General features: G+C 39.7%; 1 long non-coding RNA gene across 1 annotated transcript; it reads right to left on the bottom strand.

Annotated features, from left to right (window-relative positions):
- Positions 1 to 732: 732 nt before the first annotated feature.
- LOC123380916 lies at positions 733 to 9,483 on the bottom strand. Its single transcript, XR_006587322.1, has 3 exons — positions 8,568 to 9,483; positions 7,421 to 7,516; positions 733 to 4,479 (listed from the first exon to the last, which is right to left on the bottom strand). It is a non-coding gene; the product is annotated as an uncharacterized LOC123380916 (long non-coding RNA).
- Positions 9,484 to 10,262: the final 779 nt, after the last annotated feature.

Here is a 10,262-nt window from a genome sequence, read left to right as displayed (position 1 = left end):
CCGACTGCGCCACCCAGGCGCCCCCATTAAGTCACAGTGTATGATCCTTTTAATGTGCTGTAGAATTTGGCTTTATTGAGACTTGTTGCTTCTACGTTCGTCAAAGGTATTGACCTGTAATTTTGTTTCTTGTGGTCTCTTTGTCTGCCTTTGGTATCAGGATAATGCTAGCTTCATAAAATGAGTTTGTAAATATTCCCTGTTCTTTTATATTTGAGAAGAGTTTAAGAATTATTAGCATTATTTCTTCTTTGAATGTTTGGCAGAATTTACATGTGAAGCCATCTGGTCCTGGGATTTTCTTTATTAGGAGGTTTTTGATTACTGATTTTATCTCTTTGTTTGTAATTTGTCTTTTCAGGCTTTTTATTTATTCTTGATTCAGTCTTGGTAGGTTGTCTATTTCTAGACGTATCCCTTCTAGGTTGTTCAATTTGTTGGTGTATAAATGTTCACGATAGTCTCTTATGTCCCCCTCCCTACTTCATGGCATCAGTTGTAATGTCTCTTCTTTCATTTCTGCTTTTATTTATTTGAGTCTTCCCTCTTTTTTCTTGGTTAGTATAGCTAAAGGTTTGTCAGTTTCTTTTTTTTCAAAAAAAAAACTCAGCTTCATCAGTTTTTCTATTGTTTTTCTATTCTCTATTTTTTTGTTTTTGTTTGTCTCAAGATATCTTCATTTCTTCTTTAACCCAATGGTTATTGAAAAATGTGTTGTCATATGTTTGCAAATTTTCCTGTTTTTCTTATGATATTGATTTTTAATTTTATTCCATTGAGTCAGAAAAGACACTTGGGAAGATTTTAATTTTATTAAGTTTGTTAAGATTTGTTTTATGACCTCATGTATGATCTGTTCTGTACAATGTTTCATGTGTGCTTGAGAAGAATGTGCGTTCTGCTGTTTTTCAGTGGAATGTTCTGTATATGTCTCAGTATGGTTTAGGTCTGCTATGTCCTTATTGCCATCCTCTCTGGATGCTATGTTCATTATTGAAAGTAGGCATCAAATTATTCCAGTCTTTTAAATCGTGGTATCATTCATCAATCTTGGTTATACAAATGGAAGAGCTTTTCCATTTGGGGGAGGAAAGCTGTTGTTGTTTTATCAATTTCATTTACTTGTTTATATTTATACACTTGCCCAAAGTTTGAGTATGGCCTTTCTCGGTGCTGTTGCTAAGGAGGTTTTTATTCCCTACATGCTTGGGGAAAAAAACACCACTTGTAATCCTGGGGATGTATTCTGCTATTTGCAGGGCACTGGGAACTGTGTCTCTCTCTGCTTTTCTGAGAGCACTCTGAGTGTTCTGAAGGGTGGTTTACCTTCTTATTTCATTGCTTGCTGCAGAGTTGGAGTAAATGCATACATGGTTCTCATGTCTTTTTCCTGGAAAAGTAACTTCCTAATTTCAGTCTGAAACATACTGCTCTATGGAGCAGAATCATCAAATTGCAATAGCATCTCAAGTGTGCCAATATTAAAACCTTCTTTCTTAATCCCTAGAATTCTTGTAGCATTCTGTTTACTTTTATGGACACCATAATGAAGTTACAAATGTTCTCATTCTAAGTAAACTGTCCACAGGGCTTAGATTTCTTTTTCTCTGGGGCCCACATTCTAGCCGTATGGTGCCTTCCAGCATTCAGGATTCTCTGTCAGAGCTGGGGAAAAAAATTCCCATACTCAAATGTCACCTTACGTCACATACTTAATTTTATGTCCCACTCTCTGATTAATTTTTACATTGTAACTATGTAATGGGTTTATATAATCCTAACAACAAAGGAGGGTATACAAAGTATAAGGTAGCTTTAGCAAATTTATTGAGTGTCAGCTCCAATTTGAAAGAAACCCTGCATACGTTTTCTTTCCATCCCCTTCCCGTTGTTTCTTCTCCCTTTCTTGATTTTCTTTCCTTCTCTCTTTCTTTCTCCTGCCCTTTATAAATGCATTAAAAAATGAGTACAGCCCTACATTTAAAGCAGTTTTGAGAAGTAACTGTTAATGTCTTTTTAGCAGCCAGTCAAGCTTTAGGCTTCCTCTCTTCACTGTACTGGAGATTTACCATTAATCCTTGGGCATATGCTTGCTATTTGGTGCTTTAGAGAAGGATTAGAGAATATGGAGAGAAAAAACGTCTGCTTTTCTGAAGCTAGTCACTTCTAAAATCTCCACTGCACAGTATGTCTAGGACATACTTTATTCCAAATTGAGGTTTAGCATCATTATTCCATCTTTATTCCAAATTGAGGTTTAGCATCAGTTGGTATGATGCCAAAGGTGAAAGACAACCCAGGTTTGAATCATGCTCTGGTGACTAGGCAGAGCAACATTATGTTCAAGCTTTTGGAAGTACAGAAAGTCTATTTACTAAGCTTCACAGCCATGGCCATGATCTTGACATGAACTGTATTTCATCTCCAGAGAATCCTTTAGAAGCAATGCCCTGAAAGAGGGTGAACCATATTTTCTCTATTGACCTGGCAGTTGGGCCCTCTTCACTCTTCTTGCCTAATGCTCTGAGGCTCAAATGGCCTTGAAAATCATGTGTTTGAATGTTTTACTTCTGCATTAACTACTAAGCCACGTTATAATCAGAAAGCAAACAACGGAATTTTTTTGGAGTATATTCCTCCTCCTGATTCTTATTGTTGAACAGATAGTTCTTACAAAATCTGCAATCATTATGCACTGTTGTGTACAAATTGCCTTTGTTTCCTCTTTAAAATGAAAGTTAATTCTTACCGTAAACATGTCACATGCAGTTGTGAAAGTATACACAACGTGAAAAACAAGTACACACACAAAAAAGAAAGTAAAAATAATCACGTAAGGTTGTAGCATCTAGAGAAAATGATTGCTTAATGTTTTCGTGAACAATAGATTGCATTTAAAAAGCCATCTTGAAAATTGGGCATGGTTAGTTTCTGGCATGTATCAATGTGTGAGGAGAGAAAGAACAAGAGCGAGCAAGAGCTACCATTAATATTTTCTCCAGTTAAGAAGCAGCAAAGAAACCACATATTGAGAGGAGAAGAGAGAAAAGTTGAGGAGATGGTGTGTGTGTGTATGTGTGTGTGTGTGTGTGTGTGTGTGTTTTCTAAGGCTGAACCAATCAACAGTGATACAGATCTGTTTCTTGGGTTAATTAGAGGAATATGAACCGTTCACACAGTTTGCAGCTTATCCCTGCAGAGCAGGACTCAGAGACCCTTCACTCCCAGCCAGGTCTCAATTGTATCTCTTCTGGGTTTATCCTTCGGTGCCGAGAAAGCCCATAAGCTCCTTTGCGACTCAGCCTCGATCTGGGTGCGAAACACTTGGACCATGATGGTTCACTGAAATCCATGGAGACCGGGAAACAGAAACCAGCGTATCCATTTGGAATAACAAGCAGTTTTGTTTTGTTTAGCTTTTTTTCCCTTCCCTTCCCCTACAAGGCCCTGTCTGCTAAGTCACAAGGAGCATAATAAACACATCGTAGATTTAATCAATTTCAGAGTCTCTGGTCTGTTTGCTGACTAGCTTGAATGTATTGAATTTTCTCAGCGGGCTGGGAGGGGGAACAGTGGCTTATAGCCCAGGATGGATCTTGACTTCTTGCATGAATGTTTCATCCTTTGTTTGTGACAAATCCAGTAAAGATTAGTTTTGTAACTCTTCTGAATGGCTCCTTGCCTGCTAGCTGCCCCCAGACAATAGAGTTTTATCACACCAAATCACCACTACAAGAATCATTGCCAATGTTTCCCCAGGATAAATAAGCTGCTTTTTGACTAAGCTTGCCTTTCATGGTAAATGGTTAAAGACCTGTGTGTCTCATGTCATTAACAAGTGAGCGGATAAATACTTCTATTCAGTAATTTTCTTTGCTGATATAGACAGTTATAAATTCACATAAGTGAAGGAGACAGTTTTCATTTAGAACCCCCACTCAGCATTTTGTGTTACTGATGCTTGCCAGATAAAATAAAATACAACCTCTTTGTTTGCTTGGCAAGCAGCTAGATTTGTTTATTAGGCACCCTCCCACTTTGGTGTTCTTTCCTTGTAACTGGTGCTGGAGTCACTCTTAAGTCAGAACATTCTTAATTCAGGAGCAAATTGACCTCCTAGGATTGACCTTATAGGATTGCACTCCTTCAGTGTAGACAGAATTCTGACAGAAAGAGACTAGCATTCAGCTGTCTATGTGTGGTGCTCTGCAAGATCCCCTCTATAACTGTAATTAGATTTGAATCTGGAAAGAATAAGAACCACTGACCACCAGGGGAGGAAAGGACTGTAAAAAAGGTATGTTACATGATGGAGACAGTTGGTCCAAGAACAGGAACATGCCTTGCCTGAGGTCACACAATTAATCTAAGTTGGAGCAAAAGAAAAAGTCCACATACCAGTCTTCCAAGAGATGTGACTCCCTCCACCACCCCGTACGTGCGTTCTTTTGGGTTAGGGTATCAGTTTCCACATAGGACCTATTAAAAAGAAAAGGCTGCTTGGGAAGAGAGAAACTTGAATGTGTTCTCTTTCCACTTAAGCAATTAACAAGAGTTTCTTTATCTGGGAAATTATCAGTGACAGCTCAGCCAAAAAAATAATGTGGAACCTCTCTGACTTCTGTTGAGGTTGGATTCATCCCAAACTTCTGAGACTAATGCCAAGAGAATAAACCAAACCCTGGGAGCTATGACCTTGCCTAGTGCTTCCCTTTGCTTGTCTGGGAGTCTTCTTCAATTCCTGCACCACTTGGCACTTTTGAGCAACCCCCTCCTTTTGGATTTTTTTTTTTCTGTATAATGATCCCTTAGCCTCCCTAACTGTTTCTTATTTCTCTTCCTTTTCAATCAGAACTTCCCCTTACCTTGTATTTAATTCTGTTCTGGATAAGGGATGTTTGAGAGAAACTCGGCAGCTCAGCACCTAGTCAGCCCAGCTTCTGGATCCATATTGACCTTGTGCCCAGCTTTAATGACATGTACAGTGACCAAGTCTCTGACTGATGGATGGAAAACAATGAGATAGTCTCAACTACCTTTAAAGGCGTTCAAATTCAGGGTTCTGCCTCACTGAGGATTTCCCTCCACAGGAAATTGTGTGGCTAATGATCTGGGCGTGCCTCTCTACCTGGCCGAGTCCGCCCTCAGCTTGAAAGACAGATGGCCAAGGTGGATGGAGCTGGAGGAGGTAAGTAGCTGAGAAGCCAGAAAGTCCCATGCAGGGAACTAGAAGACAGGTTTTAATGCCAAATGTCCTTGGCCACCCAAGGCCAGGAAACTCAGAGCATGCCGGGCAACTACCAAAGGGAAATATATTCTTGAAGTCTATGCTAGAAGACAGAGGACCCAGAGGTTGCCTTTAGCAAGAGAGCTGTGAGCTCTTTTCCAGCCATCTCCTCTGTTTCTAGGACTACAAATGAGGCTGATTTATGAGATGCCAATGACCTGCCATGTAAAAGGGGTAGATAAAAGAGAAAAATATATCTGAAATCAGTCTTCAGACACGTGATTATAGCTTAATTTTTCTGTAGACATGTATTTTCTTTTGGCACTCCTTGTTTCTAGCTTAGCCTAGAAGGTTTCGTGCTGATAGGAAAGGCCATCTGTTTGGAGAGGTTATTGTTAATATTTGTCTAATGTTGAGAGCTAGATGGCTCACTTTGATAAACTCCAGAGGTTTGTATAATTCAGCTGGCAATCTGACAATCTGGTCACCTGAGGATCTTGAGACAAGACACAGGTAAGCAAGCAACACAGTCACTTATCCATTACTGACCTTTCAGTGTGGTTTTTTATATTTTTTGAAGGATAGAACAAATGCAAAAGGTGTGTCTTAGTCACTTTTGGCTGCGATGGCAAAGTGTCATTGACTGTGTGGCTTAAACAGTAAAACATTTTTCACAGCTCTGGAGGCTGTAAAGTCTAAGGTCAAGGTGCAGGTGGAGTTAGTAACTGGTGAGGACTCTCCTCCTGGCTTTCAAAGAAAGCTGTATATTCAACAAGAGAGAACGAGAGAGAGAGAGAGAGAGAGAGAGAGCGCACACACTCTGGTTTCCTTCTCTGCCTCTAAGGGCACTAATCCCATCATTGGTGCTCCACCCATATGACCTCATTTAAACCAAATTCCCTCCAAATATCATCACACTGAGGATTAGGGCTTCAACCTCTGAACATTTGGTCCATGGCAAGGGGTTCAGAAAGCCTGAGGGAGGCAAGCAGGAAGTAGCTTTTTGAATGCTGAATTCTGGTGGTGTTTTCTGAAGCATCTCATTTCAGATTTGGCCTAACTGAAGAATCAGATTCATTTCTCACAAATCAAATATAGTCCTATATTGATGATCTGTTGCTACAATAGTGCACTTAAATACTCAGTGGCTTAAAAAAATAATCACCTATTGGTTATATGTGAGGAAATCAGCTATAGGAAGACAAGGTGAGTCCCTAGAATAACAATTTAGGTTATGCTGGGTTAGACTGCTCTCCTGGTCTCAGCTAGGCTCCCTCACATGTCTGAGCTTGATTGGCTATGGCTGCTCTTGGATAGCCTCAATGGAATGGCTTCCGTGACTGGGGCCTCTCTCCATGTGTCTTTCACATCCCACTAGCAGGCTGGCTCAGGCATGTCCTTACAGAAATTATGGAGAATCAAAGGTGAAAGCAAAAAATGTACAAGTGCTTTCACAAGTTTCTGCCTGCATTAAGTTTTCTACTGTTTCATTGGTCAAGGAAAGAGACATGGCCAAACTGAGAGTCAGTATATGAGGACATTTCCAAAGGCATGATACGTGCAGACTGTTAATCATAACAATGAATGCAGTCATTCTACAATAACATGGGAATATCCAACTTCTTGTATAGTAATACTGCCAAATCCTTACCAGTTGGAGGATATGGATGGCATTTAGACAGATTGCACCCCTGAACAATTTGGTATCCGCTGTACTGAACACGGTAAGGCTAGTTTTCCCAAGAGAAAAGAGTTTCCTGCCCACTCTTGCCTCCCAATGTGACTCTAATTGACTTTCAGTCCTAGCAGCAGCACCTGATTGCTGGAGCAGCCACTCTATAGTCAGAGCCCAAAGAAAGAGCCCTTTATCACTTTGTATAACTTTAGCTTCCTTTTCTGTGTGTTTGAGGGAGATGAATGTTCAAAGAAGCCCAAGGATGAAGGAAACTTTATTAGGGTTCTCCTGAGAAACAGAACTAATAGGTGTATTTTATATTCATATATAAAATCTGCTATGTTATATACTATGTATAATAATTATATATAATAATATATATTATTTTATATGTGTAAATATAAATATTATAAAATCAAAAGAGAAAGAATATATATATAACTATAGAATAAATCACTTAAAAAAAAGGAGTTGATTGGTTTATGTGATCATGGAGTCTAAGAAGTCACACAACCCACCATCTGCCAGCTGGATACCCAGGATACCTGGCAATGTAGTTCCAGTCTTAGTCAGGAGGCCCGAGAATCAGGAAAGCTGATGGTGTAAGTGCCAGTCTGAGGGAAGGAGAAGACCTAGCTCAATGGGAAGGCAAGGAGAGCATATCCATCTTTTCTCCACCTTTTTATTCTACTCAGGCCTTTACTGGATAGGATGATGCCCAACCACACTGGGGAGGGCAAGACGCTTTACTCAGTGCACTATTGCAAATGCTAATCTGACCCAGAAACACCCTCACAGACACACTCAGAAATAATGTGCCCAAATATCTGGGCACATCGTGGCCTAATCAAATTAAAACGTAAAATAAGCCATCACAGGAATAATAAGTGGAAATTGGAAAGTGAGAAGCAGACTACCTTGTATGTTCCCCCGAGACTCTATATGTTTGAGGCACAGATTACCAGAGCAAGGAGGGACCTTCAAGGTCACACCCCCAGCGTTCGTGATCTCCATGATGTGTCACAATAAAATACTCAAGGGAATCTCAACTCTTGGGTTTCAGCCCCTTAGAGTTTGCTGCTTATATTTTAGCCTAAATGACATATGGGAGCAAAGTTGTGGCAAGGTGTCGGTGTCCACAATATTGAGGAAGAGAGTTCATTACACATCCTGACTTATTATCTCTCCCTCTCCCTCCCCGCTCCATACAGGGACCTTTTAGCATTGGCATACTATTAGATGCAGCATTCCTAGTGTCTTTCCAATTCCTCTTTCCCAGTCTAGACACAGTTGGCTTCATCCTTCTGCTCTAACTTGCTACTCTTCCAGCTAGCACAGAGTCTATTCTGTCTTTGTTCCTCTTACTTGGTCCTCTTCTTCCACTCCTTCCTTGCAGGGCTTAGACTTCACCTCTCTATTCCCAGATAAGCATCTCTTGGCTATTTCCCCCATTTAAAGCAGGTGGCAGAGTAACACAGTAATATATTTTCATCCATAGTCTTGAGCAAAGTGGATGCAGGGTGGAGAAAGAAAGGAATATTCTTTGTGTATTAGGGATTTGATGTCACTGAAATTCATTAATGCCATGCCAGAAATTATTTAATACATCCCTCACTGCTTTGTGGAATAGGAACATAAAATTCAGTCAAGTGAGGGATTCCATACCTAGATATTTGGTCAGTTTCCCAATTGGGCCTGGACTCAAGTCTTCTGACTTCTGACTTCTGACAGCAGATGTCTTCTCATCTCTGAAACTGTTCAAGCAAGAGACTTACAACCACTACATTGAGGAAAGATTGGATTAATTGGCCCCTGAGGTTCTTTCTAACCCTGAGACTCAGAGACAATGAGTCTAACCCCTCAATTTACAGATGAAGCATCCAAGAGAAGTTAAACAAATTGCCTACACCCCATTGGCCTTGAAGCTAAAATGCAAAACTAGGTCTTCAGTCCCCGTTCAATGTTCTTTCCCTGCACTCTTTGTCTTAGGTGCGTCTCACCTAGAAGAGAACCACTGTCTTGGATTCTTCCCATTTCCTGAATCTAAATGCCAGAGCACAGAAGAGAGATCTTGTACTCCTTGTTTGCCTTTGTTGGATTCATTTAAGTTGTTCCTGGGCCAAAAACCCATTTTTCAATATTTCCTGTAAAGTTGCCCAGAAGCACTGAGCCCTAGTTATTTGGATCATTTAAAGCAATTGATTTTTTTTCTTCATTATTTTTCTTGTTCTTTCTCAATTCTTTCAGAAGACTCCAAATGAAAACGCAAAGAGAAAAGCAATTTTTGAAAGAATTGAACATCTTCAGTTCCTTTTTCAGATAATGGTTTTCTCATTCCTAGCAATCTTCTTTATATTCTTTAAATAAATACAACTAAAATTTTCTACCAAATATCCTCAATAGTGAAGAAGAGTGAGCCTGTACTTTTGGAGGTCTGGAGATAAACTCTACATTCTCCCCACTTACCTTGAAATTTCCTTGAAGCCTTTATCTTTCTTTAAAAATGAGAATTTCACATTCAATTCTCCAATCTATGCATTTTATCTAAAGTGTTTCAAATTATATCCCATGGGGGCTCCTGGGTGGCTCAGTCAATTAAGTTTCCAATTTCAGCTGAGGTCATGATCTCCCAGTTTGTGAGTTCGAGCCCGGCATCAGGCCCTGCGTTGACAGCTCAGAGTTTAGAGCCTGCTTAGGATTCTGTGTCTCCCTCTCTCTCCGCTACCCCCTCCACCCTGCTCACAATCTCTCCATGTCAAAAATAAATATTAAAAAAATTAAAAAAATAATTTATATGCCATGAACTAAATTTGATTCTGCAGGAAGGCTCACAGCTATACTGCAACCTATCCTTTTGGCATTGTAGTAAATATGCTTCATTAAAGAAGTATGGCTTTAGGGGTGCCTGAGTGGCCCAGTTGGTGTAGTGTCTACTCTTGGTTTCAGCTCAGGTCATGATCTCGCAGTTCGTGGGATCAAGCCCTGTGCAAGGAGCCTGCTTGGGATTCTCTCTCTCTCAAAATAAATAAATAAACTTAAAAAAAATATGACTTTACACACACAGTAGAGATGGATATTGACCTTCCCAGCTTATCCCCGAAAACCATAAAATCACTAAAGGATGAATTCAGTAACTGCCAATATTTAATCTCCCTCAAAGATATTAAAATTACACTCTGCCCCACTAAAGAATAACACCTTCCCCAATATGCATTTTATAATACAATGTTTTAAAATAATAAAAACTAACATAAAACTATCGTTTTATGCATAATATCACTTCATCCTCACAACTTTATACAGTAAGAACAGTATTAGCAGCTCCATTTACAAATGATGAATTAGAGCCACAAAGGAGTT

Source organism: Felis catus, chromosome D2 (genome assembly GCF_018350175.1).
Source record: "Felis catus isolate Fca126 chromosome D2, F.catus_Fca126_mat1.0, whole genome shotgun sequence".
In the NCBI taxonomy this organism is placed as follows: Eukaryota; Metazoa; Chordata; class Mammalia; order Carnivora; family Felidae; genus Felis; species Felis catus.
Note: the sequence above shows the minus strand (reverse complement) of the source record. Positions and strands in the feature narration are given on the sequence as shown.